At 38.6% G+C, this 23,839-nt stretch overlaps 1 protein-coding gene across 1 annotated transcript in view; it reads right to left on the bottom strand.

The window, feature by feature from the left end:
• The window catches only part of LOC133140968 (ciliary neurotrophic factor receptor subunit alpha-like), a 229,986-nt gene that overhangs the window by 101,613 nt on the left and 104,534 nt on the right, over positions 1–23,839 (bottom strand). The gene's annotated exons all lie outside the window — the stretch shown is intronic.

The raw sequence follows: 23,839 nt of genomic DNA, 5'->3' as shown, positions 1-23,839 counted from the left end.
AGCTTTGTGACATTGACCATGGATTAATTGTTGGTGCCAGACAGTGTAATTTGAGTATCTCAGAAACTGCTGATCTCCTGGGATGTTCAAGCACAACAGTCTCAGAGTTTGCAGAGAATGGTGTGTAAAACAAAAAACATCCAGTGAACAGAAGTTCTGTGGGCAAATACACCTTGTTAATAAGAGAGGTCAGAGGAGAAGGGCCAGACTGGTCAAAGCTGACAGGAAGGTGACAGTAATGCAAATAACCACACATTACAACAGTGGCATGCAGAAGAGCATCTCTGAACACACAACGTGTCAAACCTCTAAGTGGACAGGCTACAGCAGTGGAAGACTAAGAAATAAGTCTAATAAATATGTCATAAAGTGAGGTGTATAAAACTCTGTGTATATTCTAAAGTCTTTTAATTAGGCATGGTAAATTTGTTCCCTTTTTACCACTAAATGAATGCTTTAATTGAATTTGTATTGTATTGTAATTGTATTTTATTTATTTTTATTATTTTTCATATATTCTATACATTTATGAATACAATATAATTTCAGCACTTCAAAATTAACTTACTGATCAAAATCTAATCGTTGAATAGTTTAATCAATGTAAGTAATATACAGTAATATGTGATCAATGTGATGAATATACAGTAATATCTGAACAGATCGGTTGGAAAATTAGCAGGCAAAAACATTTTCAGGGTCATTTCCAGAATTCTTGATAGTAGGCAGCATGAAAATAAATAAATACAATTAAATAAAAAGATAATAATAATAATTATTATTATAATCATAATAATACATATGAAATGATGATGTTCTGAGGGTTGGTTCATGCATGGCTGACAGCATAATAACCGTGCTGTCACCAGCATACATGTTTGCTGAGTGTAGAGGACCACTCTACACTCTGCGCCGTCTTCGCCCGCCCGCCCCACACTGAGTGAAGACTCTGTGCACACTTGTGGAGTGAACACCAGGCCGGCGTCATTGAGAAGGGTTAGCCCCAGAGCTCCCGTCTGCTATACAGCTCCTTAGAGAGAAGAAACGGGGGAATGATCGGCAAACACAACTATTTAATTTATGTCGTCTAAGCAGCAGGTCATGTATTTGCCCTCTTTGTTGTCCCCTTAGAATATCTTCATCATGTCTCTCCCGGACATTGCTCTCAGTTCCAGCCCTTTGACAGCTGCTCACAAGGCCTTTTCCTTTTGCCTGTCCTTATGTGTTGCCACCTCAACACCCCCTTGGCCATTAATAAAACAAGTGGAAAATGCATAAGCAATAAATTATTTATGTTGCCTCTTTGTACATATAAATGTCGAAATCGCTTTCAAACACGTTTGCTGCCCCTTTTCCTACGTAGCAAGGACGGAATGTAAAAATGTGGGGTCTTTACAACATCTCTCCCTAAAAAACGATCAATATACAAAGATGTTTTCATGTCTGGAAAGAATCATTGCTTGTACATGCAGACTGAGACTTGAGAGGGGGCCACTTGGAAGCAATGAAACTTTTACGAGCTGACACATACGTACAGCCTTGGAAGTCAGTGAGGAGACCGCTGGAGGCTTCGGGGTAAAGGGGAGGCCAGCGGTGTAGCCTGACATGATGAAGAACAGCTGCTCTTTCTTCTGAAGACCAAAACTCGACTGAGGCATGATCACTTCACAGTCACCCTATTCACATTGTATGGCATTGCACTTTATTAAGCAGCTGCCTGTGTCTGTTGCAACTGTTGTTTTTCTTAGGAGCTTTTGCATTTTGAATATTATTTTCTCCTCATTGATGTGACTTATATTATTACATAAGTGTCTTATTTCTAGTATTGGGACTACACTATTCGTCCTCTCATCTCAATACTGTTCTAAATATTAAAAGTCATTTTCCATGGTTTGTTTTTGCATTTAAAAATAACTTGCCATCCTGAAACTTCAACCTTTCACCCATAAGATGCTTTCCCCCTTGCCTGTCAATGGACACATTTCACAGCAAGCTCAGCTAATCGGATATATCTCCACATTTAAGAGCCAATTCTTTCACAGTTTTTCCACATCCCGGAAGGAATTACTATATCAGAAAGATCATAGGTTTAAGTCGGTGCCATGATAAATGACCTACTCCTACAAATACTGTGCAGTCCACATGTTCATTTGAATCCTTAGAAATTTACAAGTCACAGTTTATTGAACATGTTTACTGTACACAATCTACAAGTCTTCTACTAATTTATTTTTATGTGTGATATTGCACTTACTGTAACATGCAATCCATGATTTCTGGATTTCCAAGGAATCACATAGGTTTTGTTTGCAGGGCACAGTGACCTCAGCTGACACACAAGCAACAGGTTACATCAACAGAAAAAGGCATAACTGACCAGCCCACTTTAAACCCAGCCAGTCCCTTAGCCAAAACAAGAGCTTGTCTTCACAATAATTTATCAATGACTTGAAGCAATCTGTACCACACACATGAAGGACAAGTTTTGAGATGCACTACTGACTTTGATTTGCATAACCTGCAGGTTTAAATCAGAATAAATTGAGTGCATATTGCAGAACTAACAGAACAGCAGCATTTTGTTGTCTTTGTTTGATTTCCTCTCTCAAATTAAGAGTTTTCACCAAATTATCAGCATGAGGTAAACACATGATGAACACCTGGTCAAATGCCAGGTACTATATCCTTCACTGCAACTGCATCATTATGACCAACTATGTACATCAAGGTCATGATATACACATGTTTTCTGCAGACTTGCCATTGTTTCCTTGATGTTTATAAGGCTTTACTTGGCTCTTCACAAAATAAAAATGCAAATAGAAAAATCCTTGCAGATGTTTTGTTCACAAAGCCAGTTCAGTGTGAACAGAAGTAAGTAACACCGAAGGCACCACACACTTCCTGCTTGAAAACCTGCTCACAAATGCAGTCTTATCAGTCCATGGAAACCCATTTCAGAGAAATAGGATTGTTTCATATTTATTTATTTCTTATATATGAATGTTTGCCACAAGCCCGCTGCCATAAGAATGCGCAGTCTAGCCTTTGCCATTACCTTCAGTGTCCAACACTGAAGTGCAATATAATATTAACAGACCCTCCCCCCACTCCCACTTCAGCAGCAAATATGATTTCAAATAAGACATTCAAATACGACGTCAAATATTTTTATCACTTTTGTCTGTTTAAAACACCTAAATGGAACATTATATTTGGGTTCCTTAGTTAGTTAGGGGCGGATTGTGAGCAGATTTTGGACTGGAAATTTAAGTGTGTACTCCAGGTCCAGGTCCAGGTTTTAATTTGATAAAGTAGCTAAGTATTATATACTTAGAGAGAACTAAAGTATGATAATGTACAACAGTCATTTGATAAAGTAGCGAAGTATTCCATACTTAAAGAAAACTAAAGCATGATAGTGTAGACCAGTTAACAACAGGTAATGTTGCAAATGTAGTTATTTGATGGCAGAATACTTCATTATTATCATTTTGCTGGACTAGGAAATCCCTAATTTAGACGAGTTAGTGATAGGCAGTACATTTATCACCTATCTAGCTAATGGTAGCTAGCTATGGAGGACATTGACATTATCTAGCTAGCAATCAATCTTAGGCTTGAAGTTAACATAGCTTGATAATGTTAGAGAGGATCATTAGCTTATTATTATTGGGTGTATAAAATCAACATATTTCCATGTTTATTGTATCAATTGAAGTTTTAAAGTCTGTAGAACGTCGAACGGTCTTGCTTGGCAACACTGTTAGCTTGTAGTCTAGATGTTAGCTAGTTAGCTAGCTTGCAGTGCCACTTACTGTTGCACTCTACAAAGGATCCAACAGACTCAAACTAAGTGTACAGCAGCTGCACGACAAAGAACAATTTTATCTTTCATCAAAAGGTGTGGTGGTATATTTGTCCGCCAGGTAGCAGCCTATGTTTTACTATTCTTTCAGCTGATATCTCATGTTAATTTGACATGGCTCAGGCACTAAGAGCAGTCGTCTGGCAGTCGGAGGGTTGCCGGTTCGATTCCCCGCCCGGGCTGCCTCGAAGTGTCCCTGAGCAAGACACCTAACCCCTAAATTCTCCTGACGAGCTGGTTGGTGCCTTGCATGGCAGTCAATCGCCGTTGGTGTGTGAGTGTGTGTATGAATGGGTGAATGAGAAGCATAAATTGTACAGTGCTTTGGATAAAGGTGTTATATAAATGCCAACAATTTACCATTTAATTTAATATTTTATGATATCTCACATAAGTAACATAACATTTTGTTCTTTGCCAACTTGGGCCAGTAACACAAATCTGTAAAGGTATTTGTATTGTAACGGCTATATTTGTAAAAAATGTATAGATATCTTAATATTTTTGATATCCTTAATCCATTTATGAAAAATGATTAATACAATTGTCAGGAAGAAGCAAGCTAGCAAGTTCTAATAACCACAAATAAGAATATAACTTATTTTTATAATCACTGATAATCGCTGATAAAAATGTTAAGCATTTAGTGTAGTCTGTAAGTATTTGGACAGAGGAATAATTTTATACTTTTGGGTCTGTCCTCCAGCACATGGGATTTGAAATGTAACGGTGAATATGAGGTTTAAGTTGGTGACGGTGAAATGTAACGGTGAACATGAGGTTTCTTATTTCTCGCTTATATCGCTTCCTTGACTGTCATTGGCACAACTCTGGTCCTCATGTTGACAAAGGCCAATAACAGACTCCAAAGGCTATCAAAAGCCTGGAATTAAGACACTGAAAGCTGTCATATACTGCACCTGCACAAGGAAGTGAATACTCCTGACTAATCAGCCAAGCCAAGAAGCCAACTGTCCCCTAAAATGGTGGAACTATGTATAAAAAGGGATATAATTCTGATACGGATCATCCAATATAGATGATAATACCCTGAAATTAAAGGTGAAAGTCTGTACTTTTAGCTCACATTCATTGTTTCATTTAAAAATCCAGTGTGCCATAGTACAGAGCCAAAATAATAGAAATTCTACCACTGTCCAAATACTCACAGACTACACTGCCATCAAACTTTGTTTTTTCATTGGGAGTCCATTGAAAAGCAACTTGTCTTTTTGTTATTTTAAAAGATATAGAGCTACAAAATGAGTAGCCAACTTAAAGAAATCCCCTTATTATGCAATGCCCCTCAACACTGGCAAATAAACTGGTGTTATCAAGTGCATAATGCAGTTGCCAACAGTTGCAGTTGCCATCAGCTTCCTGATCTTGGCTGATAGAAGTGGAACCCGACGTGGTCTTCTGCTGTTATAGCCCATCCGCCTCAAGGTTCAACGTGTTTTTCTGATTTTATATTTCATTTTCTCTGTTTGTAATCAAAGTGCAGACTCAAAGCTATTATTAAAGGGTATTTTTATACATTTATGTATTTTGATTTCACCATGTAGTATTTACAGCATTTTTTTATATGCAGTCCCCCATTTAAAAAAAAAATAAAAAATAAAAGAGTCTTTTGTATTTAGTTGCACTTCCTTTGCATTCCACAAATTCCCGATGTTTGTGAGCCATTCGTGTAGTAGCAATTCATCACTCGGAGGCAAAGTAATCCAGAAGAACACAGTCATTATCACAATCCGAAGAAGTTTGCAGAGCAACTGACTTTCACAATAGTTGCATATACAGCGTCATAAGAGATTTTGACCAATTACAAAGAAGATTTAAACCCTACACCCCTGTTTACATCAGACTCTGAAATCCACGTTAATTATTATCAGACTATGCCCTGTCAACAAGGTAATTTGTTTGTCCTCAGGTCATATGCTAAGTCATTCAACAAGAGTATATGAGACAAGATTGAAATGTCTTTGTTCATGAATATATATGTAATTACTACTTATTACTATTACTATTTTCACCACATTCGCAATACATCTCAACACCAGATTCTAGTCTAGAGCAGAGTGCTCACGACTCAAATCCAAACAAGGAAACTAGAAACTGGCCTCTGTAAGCCAGATACAACTTCCATAGCCATTGCTACTAAAAGCTTCTGATCTTAACAAAAGAAACTACTAACTGGGGGTCACCATTCCACTTTGAACCAGCTGCAGTTCCATAGCTGTCGCCGCATAAGGTTAGTGTTTTCGCTGATTAGTCGGCTCACAGTGCGAGTGGATACTTTCTGTTTTCGAGGCGGTAAGTTAGTTGGCTCACAGTGAGAGTGGATACTTTCTGTTGTCGAGGCGGTAAGTTAGTCGGCTCACAGCGCGAGTGGATACTTTCTGTTGTCGAGGCGGTGAGTTAGTCAGCTCACAGTGCGAGTGGATACTTTCTGTTGTCGAGGCGGTAAGTTAGTTGGCTCACAGTGCGAGTGGATACTTTCTATTGTCGAGGCGGTAAGTTAGTCGGCTCACAGTGCGAGTGGATACTTTCAAATAAACTGCTGGTATCAAGTGCATAACGCAGTTGCCAACAGTTGAATGCAATGGGGCTCCACTCTGCCATGCTACTTTCAGACAGGAGGTGGCATCCCTGGTTTGCCACATAAAAGATTTTTCTCTGATCATCACATCATGACAGAAATCATATGATATTTTTATGATGGGCCATATATTACTTTATAAGTGGACTAAAGTTGACTTGATTCCCATTTGTCTCTCATACCAAAGTGCAACAACAATAGGAAGCCATAATGGTTATGTCATGAGCATTTAGAATATGTTACAGGTGCAAATTTATAACCAGCACATTTATTTTTTGTAAAGGAGACAATACCAATGTAAAGACATCCTTTCATTTATCTCAGAAATGCATGAATACAACAGGAAGTGGGATGTGGGTGGGGGGTGATTAGATCTTGAGAGGGAAGAAACAAGTGCGAATTTGTCAGGATTAGGGGGTAGGCAAGGTTGTAGATTGGACAACTACAAGGTGAGACACTTTTTTGGTGGTGGGGTTATCTTGGCTCCCATTCCAGCATTCAGTCTCTGAGCATTGTAGACGTAAAGGCCTTGCTATAGCAGTGTCTGTGGTGGGTACCACAGTGTCTGAATTTGATTTGACAAACAGCAAGCGATGAGCTTTCACCTTCACAAACAGCTTTCGTATTCGACCATCTGCTACCCGTCATAGCACCACACCATCCATTCACACAATGAAAACAAGGCCACCATCACTGAAACTGCCATCCATATTGTGAAGGTAAAATCAAAGGTGTAGTGATAGATGTATCTGTTGCGTCAGTGATTGGTGCATCACTCTAAAGCTCCTACAGACCTGCTCCACAGGAGCCTTATTGAGTTTGCAGTGATATAGCTATACTTTTTCTTCAAGCTCATCAAAGAACCTGACTATATCACTGCGCACCATACACTCAGTGAGCACTTCATGAGGTACTTATTAGACTTATCTGCTTTGTGACACGGTGCATTATCATGCTGGAAGTAGCCAGATGGGTACATTGTGGCACATGGTCAGCAATAATACTCAAATAGGCTGTGACATTCAAGCAATGATTGATTGGTATAAACAGGCCCAAAGCGCACCTTTGCACTTTGCACCTGATCTTGGCTGATAGAAGTGGAACCCGACGTGGTCTTCTGCTGTTATAGCCCATCCGCCTCAAGGTTCAACGTGTTTTTCTGATTTTATATTTCATTTTCTCTGTTTGTAATCAAAGTGCAGACTCAAAGCTATTATTAAAGGGTATTTTTATACATTTATGTATTTTGATTTCACCATGTAGTATTTACAGCATTTTTTTATATGCAGTCCCCCATTTCAATGTTGGAAATAAAAGAGTCTTGTTTTGTATTTAGTTGCACTTCCTTTGCATTCCACAAATTCCCGATGTTTGTGAGCCATTCGTGTAGTAGCAATTCACAATTCGCAATTTGCTCAGAGGCAAAGTAATCCAGAAGAACACAGTCATTATCACCATCCGAAGAAGTTTGCAGAGCAACTGACTTTCACAATAGTTGCATATACAGCGTCATAAGAGATTTTGACCAATTACAAAGAAGATTTAAACCCTACACCCCTGTTTACATCAGACTCTGAAATCCACGTTAATTATTATCAGACTATGCCCTGTCAACAAGGTAATTTGTTTGTCCTCAGGTCATATGCTAAGTCATTCAACAAGAGTATATGAGACAAGATTGAAATGTCTTTGTTCATGAATATATATGTAATTACTACTTATTACTATTACTATTTTCACCACATTCGCAATACATCTCAACACCAGATTCTAGTCTAGAGCAGTTAGTCGGCTCACAGTGAGAGTGGATACTTTCTGTTGTCGAGGCGGTAAGTTAGTCGGCTCACAGTGCGAGTGGATACTTTCTATTGTCGAGGCGGTAAGTTAGTCGGCTCACAGTGCGAGTGGATACTTTCTGTTGTCGAGGCGGTAAGTTAGTCGTTTCCCCACTGTGTCGCAGCTGCAGTATGGTGGAATCCCACGGTTGTACCAGGGGCATGGCTCGTCTGCAGACAGCGGATGGCCATGATTGGTGCCCTGCGTGCCTTGGAGGGGCCCTCCTCGGGGAGGTGTTGCCTGTCACACCATGCATGAACCGCCTCGTTCAGCTAAGCTGGTGTGGCTGGTGGAGGTGGAAGACAGGGATCTCTGATAGCCAATCCCGTCCGCGCCCCCCCCACAAGCGCAACATCAACAAGTTACTGAGACACAACAATTTGCAATAATGTCAGTCATATCAATACTCTCTGTCGCACACACTCTTGTTGTTTGACTCTCTGAAATCCCATCATGGCCACTTTAATGACAACTGTAATAATTTCTCAAGAAAGTATTCACACGGCCCACTGAAGAAATCCACTCCTTGCAAGTTGGATGACTTTTCTTATCTGATCATGACACAAACTGAATTGAATTGTCTTGAATTTCAACCACAATAATGGTCCGCAGTATTAATGTTCGCTCACACAAAGGCCTTAACTGTCTGCTCATTCCTCTTAGCTTATGAACCCCACCCTGTTGAGACAGTCTGTAACAGGTCATGTTAATAACTTGCCTCCGAAGCACTCAGTCCATAGGGACTCTGTAAAGATAACAACATTATAGTGCATGCCATCTGTTCACTAGTCTGTTAAAATGCTCTGCAATAATTAGATACTAAGATACCCTGCATGTGGGGGAGGTACGTTCTTTATCAAATCTTCATTATCTGGTCTTTCTCTCCAGATATCAATTATTCAATGTAGATTTTAAAAGATAGCAGAGTTTGTTTCCTTGAAGTAATAACAAGCCATTCTAGATCCCAATTTTTTATTTTATATTTTATGTGAAACCAGGAGATCAGAGCTACAAAATAAGGTATCACGTGTTGGGATTCACCAATCCGTTTTGCAGATTTAAAACTTGTTAAAGTATATGCGTCTGACAGATTTGGTTTTGAGAATTAGAGAATTTATTTTCTGAGCCTTTTTTCACAGATTCTCGCCTAGAAGTGACCTAGGCGTGAGAACTGGCCCATTAGCCACTGCTGATGGGTCTGAGTAGTTGGGGGCAGGACAATAGGTCTGGAGGTGTCAATGAGCTACATAATGTTTGCATGATCTGTACAGCTGATTCATGGAACATTACTATTGCTGATTCAGTGCGGTTCACGCTAACAGCTTGTTCTCATGTATGATGAAGCTCATCATCCACTCGGGATGGAACAGCTGGGGTAGCAAACAATACCGTGAGAGAACACTGAAAACGAAGTGCAACTCTACTCTCTGACTTGTTAAGACATTGTTTGAATAGCAACCAGGTTGATGGTGTTGTTAAAAGAAACAACAACCGGCTAACAAGTGGCTGCTTTTCTTGTGTAGGCTACTGTCAGCTTCTTCCAGGTTTTACCCAGCTCAGTTATTCAGCTTAATTGGAACAGAAATATAGATAAAATTGGATATTGTATCGGTGAATGAGTTTTAAAGAAGAGAAGAACAGATGGACTGGTGCAGATTTAACATAACGTTAGAACATTATCTTTTAGTAGCGCTTCGCTGACTAGCTTCAAATCATATAAATTGTCTAGCTTATGGAATCAGATCTATTAGCCTACATTATTATTTTTTTTTTTTTTCATATTTGTGCATTGTGATTTATAGATGACTGTTTAAAGATTCCAGATCTGCCATTATCTCACTTTTGACTTAAATCGAATGTGACACAGTTTTCTCAGCATTCTGTACAGTTAAGAACTGTACGATATGTCACGTATGAATTTATCTCTGTTTTCATTTAAACAGCTTGAAAACAAACAGACCCTGCAGTCCCATCCCTGACTGCCTAAGTCTTGCCTTAGAATAGAATAATCTTTCAATTAGCAAGTAAATGACTGCACAATATTTAGACCAAAGGCCAAATATTCAATTATTCAATTGAACCAGTCAGAAGTGAAAACGAATTATTTATCTGCACCATTCCTATGCTAAAAGTATCACATTCATAGTTGATTTTCTTGGTGTTTGCCCAAAATGTAAATGTGAGATTATCATCGTCATTATCACTGTTATACATTGGACCTACTAATTTCCCACCCACTCTGCCCCCTTGCCGCTGAGACATCGACGTGTCAAATTATTGTTGCGATCATATTTATATCATACAAAAAACTGTGACGTAATAAAACCACAAAACGGCGATACCAGATTGTTAAAAAGACTCTCTTCTAGCAATTTAGATTAATATCATCCTATTATTTGCAATGCAGGGCAATAAAACAGCAAGCTGCTCCATGCCACGCTTACAGGTTTAAGACCGCTACCTCCTCACAGACAATAAAAGGCATATTTTAATAAACCTCGAAACCATTTCTCTAGGTAAAAAAATCATGTTCCAATATAAAAACAAAAATATAGAATTCAGAAGTTGCATGAATTCTAGTGTCATATTCTGTCCATGGACATTTCAGGAATGCCGCTGCATTTGCATAGCAGACGTGCGTGAAACATAAAGTGACCTTTTGCGTTGGACTTGCGATAGATAAACCCATAATTTTACCGGCTAACGGCGCTCTGGTTAACCTAATTTTTTAAATAACGTTCCATTTTAAATGTGATGCAAGTTCGTTAGGGTGAGTAATCCTTTTTGGAGAGATTTCTTGACACCTTGGGCATGCTTTATAAAACATACTCTGATATATGTGAATAAATCACATGTGAAGGTACATTTTGCATATTAAAAAATTGGTTTAATAGAAAAGTAAGCTTTCTGACATGTGTCTGGACAAAAAAGGAAATGCAGATGTTTTGTATTTGGAAAAATTTGGGGACACTCGGGTGCCGTTTTAGGAAAACTCATGTGGAATTTGAATGGCTGTTGATATATTTACTACATCTTGTACACACATTGAGATCAAATTTTTGCACTAATATAAAGTCATTCTGGGTTGGTCCTTGACTTAAAAATTTAGATATTCAGTGTTAAACTATAAAAAATAATGTTATTTTACTTTTGTGTACATTGTATGTACATGCTCGGACATAAATTTGTTCTGTCTGAAATTCATGAATGGTACAAGCCTCTTCTTTAATTAAATTCTTCAACCATGTGTGTGCAGTAAATCATTTTTGAGATATTGACACTTATATGGACTATTACAAAATAGGCTGAAATTGCCAAAGTGGAAAGGGTTACACAAAATGTGTATGTTCTCTGCTTATTAGCGTTATACTTTCCCTTAAGCTTCCCGGATTTAAAAAAAAAGGACATTTCGGATGAAACCGATTTTTTCCTGGATTTTTTATTGATGTTTCTCCTCTGAAATGTTTTTGGAATGAAAATCAAGTATGAATTTGGTTCTCTGGATCATTGCCGTTGTTGTAAATGAGGGTATGAGGCTTTCAGAGTGGTAATCGTGGGGATTGTTTCTGTTTTGAGTGTTCCGATTGGTCCGTGTGTGTAGTGAGGCTGCTGGGTGAGTGAGTGGAGTTTTTGGTGGTTGTGTGTGCGTTTTAGAAGAGAGCGTGGTCGTGGAGAAAAGCCGGTCGTACAAGGGAGTTCATGTCATTTTCTTTGGTGCAATAAAGGAAGAACATGCCTATGGACTTTAAGTCGTTAATTTGGGTATTATATTATTAGTATCTTCGGCCTTGGAATCAAAAAGGAATAGTGGTTTGGTTGAACCTATGTCTTCCAACTATGGTTCAGAGACTGAAGCAGGAAAAATTGTATACTGTAAAAAGAATACCAATTTGCTATATTTGTAATGTATCCGTGTGTCTAAAATAATAAATTAGCTTCTCCTGTACATTCTCAAATCTCTCTTTGATAATGGGGCTGTACAATATGTTGGATTCATTCCTTATTAATGGCACTATGCATGTGAGAATATACAGCTCCCTCCAAATGTATTGAAACAGCAAGGTCAATTCCTTTGTTTTTGCCATACACTGAAGACAATTGAGTTTGAAGTCAAAAGATGTACATTTACATTTACATTTTTGTCATTTGGCAGACGCTTTTAATCCAAAGCGACTTACAAGTACATAGGTTCTACCATAAGTCAAAGCATCACATCCAGAACTAGGAAAACACACATGGAATGCTGTTCTAAACATAGTCGTCATCATAAGTGCAAAATTTTTTTTGGGGGGGGTTAGACAAGGATAGGGATATCAGAAAGGAGGGGCGGGGGAAATCAGGAGGGAGGACTGAGGTAGAGTTTGAAAAGGTGGGTTTTGAGTCTGCGTCGAAATAGGGGGAGGGATTCTGCTGTCCTGACAGTGGTAGGCAAGTCATTCCACCACTGAGGAACCAGAACGGAAAACAGGCGTGAACGTGCAGCTCGACCGCCAGGTGCACGCAGAGAGGGAACCATAAGGCGACCAGAGCTGGCAGACCGGAGTGGTCTAGCTGGGGAGTAGGGAGTGATCAAGGATTGTATGTAAGGTGGGGCAGTCCCCTTAGCAGCCTGAAATGCCAACACTAGGGCCTTGAAACGGATGCGTGTGGCAATAGGAAGCCAGTGGAGGCCAATGAGAAGGGGGGTGACATGAGCCGACCTGGGCTGACTGGTGATCAGGCAGGCTGCAGCATTCTGGACCATACATAAGATGACTTCAAATTTCTTTTATTTCCTGGTATTTTTATTTAGATTTGTTAAACAACTTAGAACATATCACCTTTTGTATCAGACCACCCAATGTGACTCACAGGTGTTTTGTGATGCCCAGATGTGTCCTGTTAGATTGATTAGTGAAAGAATAAATAGTTCCGGATGTCTACTCTTGGGTTTTGCCTGTGAAGACTGCATTTGTGTTATAAAAGATAAACCACCATGAAGAACAGAGAGCTGTCTTTTGGAGAAAAGCAAGCCAATTTAGAGGAGGAGAAATCGATCTGAGCCATTGCACAAGCATTGGGGATGGCTTGTCAAAAAACTTGGAATATCCTGAAAAATAACCGCTGGCATACTGACAAACAGACATTGAACAGGTCGACCAAGGAAAGCAACAGCAGTTGACGACAGAAACATTTTAAGGGCTGTGAAGAAAAACCCCACAACTTCAGTCAGTGACATCACAAACAATCTTCACAGGGCAGGGCTGAAGGTATCAACCGTTCGAAGAAGGCTTATAGAGCAGAAATACAGAAGCTATGCCACAAGATGCAGACCGCTCATCAGTAGCAAGAATTGGAAGGCCAGGTTAAAATTTGCAAAGAAGTGCGGAGATGAGCCACACAAGTTCTGGAAGTTTTATGGACTGATGAGACCAAGATTAACCTCCATAGGTATGAAATTCAGAAAGTAGCTTTTGGTCAGCCAACTTAAGGAGAAATACCTAAAATGCAACTAATTGGGAGGAACTTCATCATGCAGTAAGACAATGTCCCAAAACACACTGCCAACACAACAAAAGACTTCCGTAGGGAGAAAAGATGGAAGGTTTTAGACTGGCCAAGTCAATCACCAGACCTTAACCCAATTGAGCATGTGTTCCCTGAAAGGTGAGGAGGTTGAAGGGAAAAACCCCTGAAACAAACAACAACTGAAAGAGGCTGCAGTAAATGCCTGGAAAAGCATCACAAAAGAAGAATGCAACAGCTTGGTGATGTCAATGAGTCGCAGGCTTGATGCAGTTATTGCAAGCATTTACTTAAATACTCTCTGTTCTAATACTTTTGTTCACTTAAAAATTGGGTGGTCTGATACCAAAGGTGCTATTTAGTAGTTTAACCCATCTAAGTGTAAATACCAGGAAATAAAAGCTTACATTTTGATCTCTTGTCTCATGTTCATCTCTTTTTCTCAACCGCACATGTATTCAGTGTATCGCAAAAACAAAGGAATTAGCCTTGCTGTTCCAATACTTTTTGAGGGGACTGTATGTATATATGTATGTATGTATGTATGGTTGAATGTGTTATTTTTTATGTATCTTGTGTTAGCAATGTCCATGTGGATACAATAAAGTATATCTTCTGAAGACATATATTGACCTGTGAGGGAATATACATTTTGACGCTAAATGACCCACAGTACTCTTGAGCACATTGTGGAGGAGAGTCTTCTCTCTCAGTGATGTGATAATAGTGACAGACTGGTATTAGCCTAGCCTGTGGGTGCCTGATGGGCAGTTGGGGAGAACTAATGCAATGGTAACCCTGGAACCCTGGCTGACATAAACCCACCCTAGCCCTTGTGGGATGAGGCCAGTTAGTCACAGTCAGTAATTATTATTTGCTCAGTCACTTGGGAGGTCCAGCCCTCCATTTCTCTTCATATGTATTTCCCGTTATTGCAGTGTCCTCCCACTGGAGGTTCAAACTAATTACAGAGATGCAAAAAACATGCTTCCACTTAGTCATTATGGGTTACTGAGTGCAGATTGATGGGCAAACATTTTATCCAGTGAATATAAATCTACAACACAATAAAGTGTGCAAAATGTGAAGGGGCCTGAGTACTTTCTGAAGCCAGTGTAGATCTCAAGATCTCAAATCTGGGTGAGTGTTGAGTGTGGTGGGTCTTCTGATAGAGTTCTGTTGAAAAGTACACAAATATTTGCCTAATCTTTGTCTAAAAATATACCTAGTTTGGTGTCTACGCTGCTAAAACGGCAGCACTGTACTCTGTTTTAACATATTTGAGATTTTTCAAGCTGGGCATTTGAGCATGAGATTGATCCTCAATGGGTGAGGCTCACAGCAGATGTGTGAAACTATGTTATATCAGAGCTTTCCAATATTGTCCCACTTGGTAAAAAATGACCTCATTCAGTACCGTAATAGTGAAGTTCATGAAGAGTTCAGAGCACAGTAGAAGAAATATTTGAAACATTTCTTGGAAACTTAATCATTGAAGATAATGAAGATTTTATAGAGATTCACCTGCATAACAGAGTAGTTCTGCTTCAGGTGAAAGTCTTGGCTTTACAATGGGTTACTGGGTTTTACTGGGTTCTGGCACGCCCATGTCTGGGTTACGTCACGCCAACTTCCGAGTACGAATACAGATACGGATAATTTATTTGGTTGAACGGATATGGAGACAGATACGGATAATGCTGTACTTGCTCACCCCTTATGTTTATATATGCCTTGATATTTTTGTTCAGGTATTTCCAACAAAATTGGACCTAATTTCTCTACTGCTGAAAGTACAGTCATGTTCTCTTTGGGTACAAATGAGTACATTTTCCAAGCAAAAAAAGGTAAAATATAAATGATATATTGGCTTGTACAATTTCATGCACCTATAGGGCACTGCCCCAGCGACAAGCATTTGTACCTTTTATAGGCACTTTTCATACCTTTATTTCTCAGAGTGTAGGTGCAGTTTAATTTTCTAGATATGCTTCAGTCTAACGGACATTCCAACAAGGGCGCTACACTGGTTGACCTATGTTTGTATCTCGGGTCATGTGGCCCAGATCTTGGGACTCCAGACTGGTCTTGTGATCTGTTGTGAGGAGCAGCTGATCTAGTCACATTGACAATGTCTTTTGTGGAAAAAAAGCCCAAACTCAGATTCCTTTGACCTGAAGGAGGCTCCTTTTCCCTAAAGCTTGGGATTGCCAATAACTATTATATCAGAATAGAGTACGGTGGCTTTGTGCTTAACCTAATCAATAAAAGTTGCAACAACAATATTATCTCAATAGAATATCATAAATCACCCATTTAAGCTGTTTTTAAATTCCCTAAAAATAGTGTCTTTCATGGTGCAGAAGGACTGAGCCTATTGGTTGAGAGCATTGTTCTCCCTCAGGTTAGCTCAAAACGTGTGCTTAATCTGTTTGAAGAAGTATGCATTTATTATCAAACTGATTTGAAAGACTATAGTACAGTACAATCTTAATTATGTTACTCTTAATGACTGTGCACAAATAATTTATATAAAATGTATATACAATAAATATGACGCCAAATAATTCCCACAGATTAATTTTAAAGAAGAAAGTTAGCCAGTCAGATTTGCTTCATTCCGGGTTTGTGAGTAGGGGAGTTGGCATGCTTTTCGCTCTTGGCCGTATCTGGCATAATTTGTGTGAGAATATTCTATCCAGGAGCAAATGAAAGGTTAAGGTCTCTTGTAAATGCATATATGTTAAAGACCATAAATGTTTGTGAAATTATGTGGCTAATGATTAAAATCATGTTGTGCACTTGTGCCAACCAGCCCCAGCACAGGGTTGGTTGGCTGGCACTCAGTACAATGAAGCAACCAATATCATTTTTTTTCCTTCAAATAAGAAACAAAAAGCACAAATACTCAATGGGAGAAAATAAATATATACAATATAAAATGTATAATAAATATAATGTGAAATGGAGTTGAAACCAAACAGTATTATTTTAACCAGTTCATCAATAGAAATCCATACCTATAGGCCAACTATTTTCTCCTTTAATCATTCTCCCTTTCTCTTTCCTCTTGTGTGTGTGCATGTGTGCATGTGCGCATTTGTGTGTGTGTGAGTGTGTGTGTGTGTGTGTGAGTGTGTATGTGAGTTTGTGTGTGTGTGTGCGTGTTCATGTGTGCGTGTGTGTGTGTGTGTGTTTGTGTGTGAGTGTTCATGTGTGTGTGTGTGTGTGTGTGTGCGTGTTCATGTGTGTGTGTGTGTGTGTGTGTGCGTGTTCATGTGTGTGTGTGCGTGTTCATGTGTGTGTGTGTGTGTGTGTTCATGTGTGTGTGTGTGTGTGTGTGTGTGTGTGTGCGTGTTCATGTGTGTGTAAACCTGTGTGTACATGGGTCAGGCCTATGGGCTGTGTGTACCTGTGCTCATATGTGCTTTTGGGTCTGTGTGTGACTGTGCTCATATGTGCTTTTGGGTCTGTGTGTGACTGTGACAGTAACCACAATATTGTGCTCAATTTAATTGTGCTCACAGCCTTTTTGCATTCATTCCTTTTTTCACGGTGCAAATTGCAATCACTATGGTAACAAAGTGTTAAAACTCACAGTTCTATCTGTATAACCTTAAGGTGTCATTGCTTTAGTGACAACAGTTCCTTATTTTGTAAACATGTTGGTGGACAAACAAGCATGAGGGGACTTTACCTTCTCTGCATTTTGGAAATCCACATACAAGACAAGAATAAGATAATGTCAGTGTTCTTTTCACAACAAGTATCCAGCGGACCAAATGCATAATAGTTTCTCTTTCTAGAAATGTGAGAAAAATGTTGATGGAATGTCCATTGTTTACTTGGAGCAATTATCATTGTTGTCTATTTCGCCGCTGCATACTTCTGCAAAAGTACTTGTACATAGGAATGCTATTATCCACATTTTGTATAAGCTCTGTGGAACAGGATCAGCCCACGTACCAGCATCTTTGACCAGTGTCAGCAATGTAGTTGTAGTGTATAGGTGTTACCCCCATCCATGTGTGCAAATACAGTTTGCTCAGCAAAAAAACAACTACGGGCATGTTAATGACAACTTAAAAACATTTTAGCTATTGACATTACTTTTCCAATAGTGTATAATTTGTTATAAGGCTTGCATAAAACAACACAGCATTTTCTTTCGGCTGGGTAACAAAACCGTAGCATTTTCAGTATGCACACTGAGAATGTTGTGCTTCGGTTCTTTATGCCAAAAAAGGTTGATGTTTTACAACAAAAAATATTTTTACAATATCTATTTTTTGAGGACTTACAAGGAAGATGGTGAAAACACTGTTGACTCCACAATAGAGAGCATTTCTAGTGACATGACCCTATTTTATATCAGTGAGCATCTAAATACTCTATTTACTTTAATCTCAAAATATTTTATTATTATTCAGTATGCTTTTAAATAATAAGCCAGCTTGCTTTTGAATAATAAATAACATGTGAAATTGTGGTATGTGTTTGACTTGTTGATGGGTTGTTGGGTATTTGACAAAATACCTGAATGTACCTCAATGAACTTAAATGAATGTACCTCAATGAATATATTAGTATACAAGATGTTATTATTGCGATTATTTTAATTTGATTTTATCTTCTCACCCGGTTGATGTCGTTTTCAAACGTGTGTCAAGAAAAGGGACATTACACAATTTGACAGGCATTTAGACATTCTTTGGTACTCCTCAAAGCCAGTCAAAATTGGAATATTTATCAATAACTAATGTACCAATATACCCTGAAACAGATTACTGTGGTCTGTGTCACGAGTACCATAAGTTGCAGTTTTGGTTTGCAGTTGATTTTATTTAATTTGAATCCTCGTAACATAAATGTTAAGTACACACATGGAGGTAATTTGACAACAATGCTGTCATAACTTTTAATGCATTTTCGGTTTATGCTATATTAACTGATATTGTGACTTCGGAAGAATTCGCTGATGAGGGAATATTGCCTAAATATTTCCATTTTGGGGATACTTAATAAACCTTGAGTGAGTCAAGTGAGTGCTGGCATTATTACTGTCTTGCAATTACTGTGGGCTCCAGGACCCACAGTCCTCCCTTAAGCCTATTTTTGTTTCCCGTGAATTTCAGGAGCCCAGTTCATTTTTATTTGAGCCAAACCACTGAATGAACTGCCCCCTATTCACACATCATTCATGATAAACAGCACACGTGAGAGACACAGAGCGAGAGAGACAGAGAAATGAGATGTCAGTGAATTTGAGATGACAAATCCATGGAGGATTTCATTTCACCCATATTAATAATCTACATTATTTCTCATTTTCGTATCTTCTTAGAAATCTTCATATCACTACAAACATAAGTTGGATGGGGGAGGATGCAGGAGCTGTCCTGCCAGGAAATGAACAGCTTTCGTTTACACCACAGATACAAACATCTAATGGAGAGGCCGCATCGAGCTGGCAATATGAGTTGCATGATATTTTGTTTTTACATACTTTTTCATACTTTGTTTATTGTAATGTGTTTGTCAGTAGCTGTCAATTCAAACTGCAAGATGGCTCAAAGGCAATTTTCCACTATTCTGTCCTATTCTGTTCTAGTATTTGTGACCATTTGTGGCCAACATTAATCACAGGTTTTATTCAGAGAGCTCTTTTTATGATGCTGTCATGTTCCACTGAAATGCCATTTGTGTAATTTTTGCCGAATGGTGCTGGCAGCAGGTTACAAAGGGCCTGAACAATTGTCCATGTGCATTCTAACAGTCAGCAATCTTGCACTGCACCACCTGATAAAGCAGTTTTGATACCAGTCTATGGTATGACCTATGCAGAAGAAAACATTTATAGGGACCTTCAAGTAATCAAGCAAGGATGCCCAGTGAAAATGTCAGGGAGCAGTTGCATGAACACAGCCTTAAGTCTTTGACTACAGCTCTACAGTTGGTCAGACTTAGGTTAGTAATCTAATTTATTTGAATTATTGGTAAATTAAGACAATGAGCAAACTGTAACAAGCATGGTGGCTTTTAAACTGAACTGGGAAATCATAATGTATTGAAAAATATTTGCATTCAGAAAAGTTTTTTTTTACTATGTTATTCTTCATCCACCTAATGGACTTTACAGAGTGAGCAAAGTAACATGCTTTTAAGTTACTAGGAGTTAAAACCATGTATTGAGTCAAGAATCAGCTACAGAAGTGGTGCCCCGCATTGGAAATGTTGTCAGCAAACATGAAATATAATAATAATAATAATAATAATAATAATAATAATAATAATAATAATAATAATAATAACAATAATAATAATAATAATTAACTATGACTAATTACTAAATTCAATCGATACGAAAGATTTATGCTTACATCATGTTCATTTGGAATTATATTTGAGAACCTAAAATGACTGTTTCTCCCAATAAAACATTTATTAGCATAGCACCTTTGCAGTTGGAGATAGCTAGCCAGCTAGTACACTGTAAATGATTTTCACAGCATGTATACTGTACTGTATATATTATTGTATATATCAAATCCTTACTTGTACACTGTATGTAGCCATAGATCTGCAAAGCATTCTAGTTATAATTTGATGGTGGGTGAAATTTACAGTAAATATACTTTTTGCTGTAAATTCTAATACAGCAATAGTCCTATTTGACTGCCAAAGTATTACAGCCACAAAACGGCTATGCTAGATTTGCTGTCCTTAAAATTATTTTTTCTAGAATTTTTGCCATTATAGCCTTTCTCACCTTCATTGTAGCCTAGATAGATTTCTTGCACTAATAATACAAAATTCTAAAAATTGAATTAGAATTGCTGGAAAAAATAATAATTAAAAAATGACCGATCTATCCCAACCCAACAAAGCACAGCTTTCACACTGGAGTACACCAAAACATACATTTCCACACTACCGGAGAGGTCCCTCATTGTGAAAATCAGATAATTAGGCAGCTATAGCCAACTATTACATGTGTAATTAAAGAAGCTCTGAATCATGTGGCAGCAACGACTGCATACAGACATGGGCAAGAGGTTCAGCTGTTGTTCTGCCCAAAACATCAGGTTTGAATATCTGCATGCAGAAACACTTTGTTAATGAGAGAGGTCAGAGGAGAATGGCCAGACTGGTCAAAGCTGATAGGAAGGTAACAGGAACGCAAATAACCCTGCTTTACAACAGTGGTATACAGAAGAGTGTGTGTGTGTCTGTGTGCATGTGTGCGTGTCAACCTCCTGACACTCTTTTCAACCGTAGACAGCAAGTTAATGTGTCAAGCCCAAACAATATATAGCTGCTATAAATATGTTTAATTTCAAACACATTTCACAGAAAAATTGCGTAGTGTGTATACATTTTTTAAAATTGTGTTCACTAGTGTAGTTTCTACATTGTATGCTGCTTTGAGACATTTTTGTGGTAAACTGCTTCAAACCAGATGTAATACAGTGAATTCTCTCAAATCGTGGGAAACCAACAAATAACCTTATTAGGTTATCCAAGATGCTCTGAAAATCATTAAATAATTGGCAAATGTCCAAACTGGCAAAATCACACTGGAAAGATTATACTTTAAGAGGTGTGTGTAAAAGGTAAATACAGTAAACACCTTGGGGATCTCGAGAAAAGCAGACCCACGCGAACTGCGTTCTGCAGACCCTTCACAATAAAGTTTGGCCATGTACCCTGGGCCGTGGCCATGTGAAGTAACACCCTAAACAACTTTTGGGCTTGTTTGGCGAGGAACGGGGAGAGTAGCTGCAGTCCCTGATCCTTCCCCTGGAATGTAAACAGCCCGCGGCGGTCATGTGCGTGCGTTTAGCCGGGCAGAGCGGCCCCTCCGTGTCAGCACACGCTCTCCGCTGCGGCACTGCAATGAGCCGTGCAGACTCAAGGGCAAACATACCTGGATGTCATTATAAAGCACTTCCACAGATTACAGCAAGTATGCCAGAAGCCCCCCAAAAATACCCCCATCCGAAAGTCATGGCAGAGGGCCACTGTGAACACACTCCACCTGGTAGCTTGCCATCCGTTTTTTATGTCTTGTTTTGACATTTCCTCGGTTCAACAGAGTTGTGTTGTTTTGTTTTGTTTTGTTTTCTTTCATGTCTCTGTGGCTAGGCACGGTGCGCCGAGTTTCATTGGTAGTTACTACATGGAGAATAACGGGTGTGAATATGCCAAATTTTATGGCTTGGTAAACAGCTCTGAATATTCTACCACGTTGATTTTACAAAATGGGTTTCCATTATTTATAATAAAAAAACCATAATTATCTTCAAGAACCTACCAGCAAAATTAATCTGACCTAAAACAATGCCAAAATACAACATACAGTATGTGAATGCACTGAGTGATCAGTAAATGTACAGTATTTGTTATGGATTTGTCTGGAGATGAAAAAAATGAATTTGGGGGTGTCTCGGTGGCAGAGCACTGAACGCATGCTCATTGTGAGCCGTGACGTCGGCGGTTCGAATCCGACCGTCTGACATGTGTCGCATGTCTTTCCCTCTCTCACTCCCATTCTTCCTTATACCTCCTTCCTTATACTACAGAAAGGGTATTGCCCAACTAAAGCACATAAACATGATCATTGCAATTACTATCCCCAATGTGAACATACATTCGAAGATATAATCATTGTCACCACAACTGTATGAAAGGGGGAAGTGTATCAACCGTTCTCTGTCGGCATTTAAAGTACGTTTGGCCATGTTTCCTGGTACCAGTGCCCCCCTGTATTACATTATAATATACAAATCCTGGTACCAGTGCTTCCCGTATTACATTATAATATACAAATCCTGGTACCAGTGTTCCCCTGTATTACATTATAATATACAAATCCTGGTACCAGTGTCCCCCTGTATCACATTATAATATACAAATCCTGGTACCAGTGCTTCCCGTATTACATTATAATATACAAATCCTGGTACCAGTGTTCCCCTGTATTACATTATAATATACAAATCCTAGTACCAGTGTCCCCCTGTATTACATTATAATATACAAATCCTGGTACCAGTGCCCCCCTGTGTTACATTATAATATACAATTGCAGACTGCTGTTTTCACATTCACAAAAGACGGAGATGAGCACAGATATCATTTTAAGAAGGGCAAATGCAACACATTTTATTTGTAAAACAAAATATTTCAACTTGCTTACCATATTATTAAACAGAGAAAGCTCTCCAACAGATTCTAGAAAACTTGAAAAACACTTTTGACTTGGGCGTGCCATTTTCAGTTGCAGCATCTGCAACCCCTTTAATGCGAGTGGCTGCATCATAGCTGCAGTAACTGGGTGGATGGCAGCATGATTTTATTGTGCATTCCATCATTTTCACTAAGTACAATGTATAGAGCAGAACTCTCATAGAGCTTGCATTTTTGGTGATTGTAGTGACTTGAAACCCAGCAAACTGATTACCTCAATGTGTTCTCTATGTAAAATTATGCATTCAGCTGATTAAAATGTCTGATTAAAATGATTTTCTCTTCACTACAATTATGCTCTAATTTCAACAGGATGAACAGTCCTAATGCAACCACGTGCAATTATTGGTTGAAGTTCAGTAGGAATGGGTGGAATGATTTTCATCATAATGGATGATTACAGATAAATTACAATTACAAATGACAATATGACAGTTTTTTTAAAAGGATCACCAGGAGGCAAAGCCCTTATATTTATAGACAAGGATTTGTTAACAAGTCTGGATTGAAAACTAACTTGTTGTTTTCCAGTATGAAGTTCAGTTGAGCACTTATCTAGCCACACATAATGCATATCTATAATGTGAGCTCTGATATGAACAAGCAGCATTTATGTTTCACAATTGTTAGTGAAAATGTATGGATTATAATATATTATTATCTTATTTTGTGAACCTAATTCACAATTTCATTTTCATTTCATTTTCACAAATGGTGTAGCAAGTTAAATGTAATTACAAATTACCTTCCACTGTCGGCCAGATAATTAATCTCATCATTAC

Source organism: Conger conger, chromosome 11 (genome assembly GCF_963514075.1).
Source record: "Conger conger chromosome 11, fConCon1.1, whole genome shotgun sequence".
In the NCBI taxonomy this organism is placed as follows: domain Eukaryota; kingdom Metazoa; phylum Chordata; class Actinopteri; order Anguilliformes; family Congridae; genus Conger; species Conger conger.
This window is presented reverse-complemented; position numbering and strand designations above follow the sequence as displayed.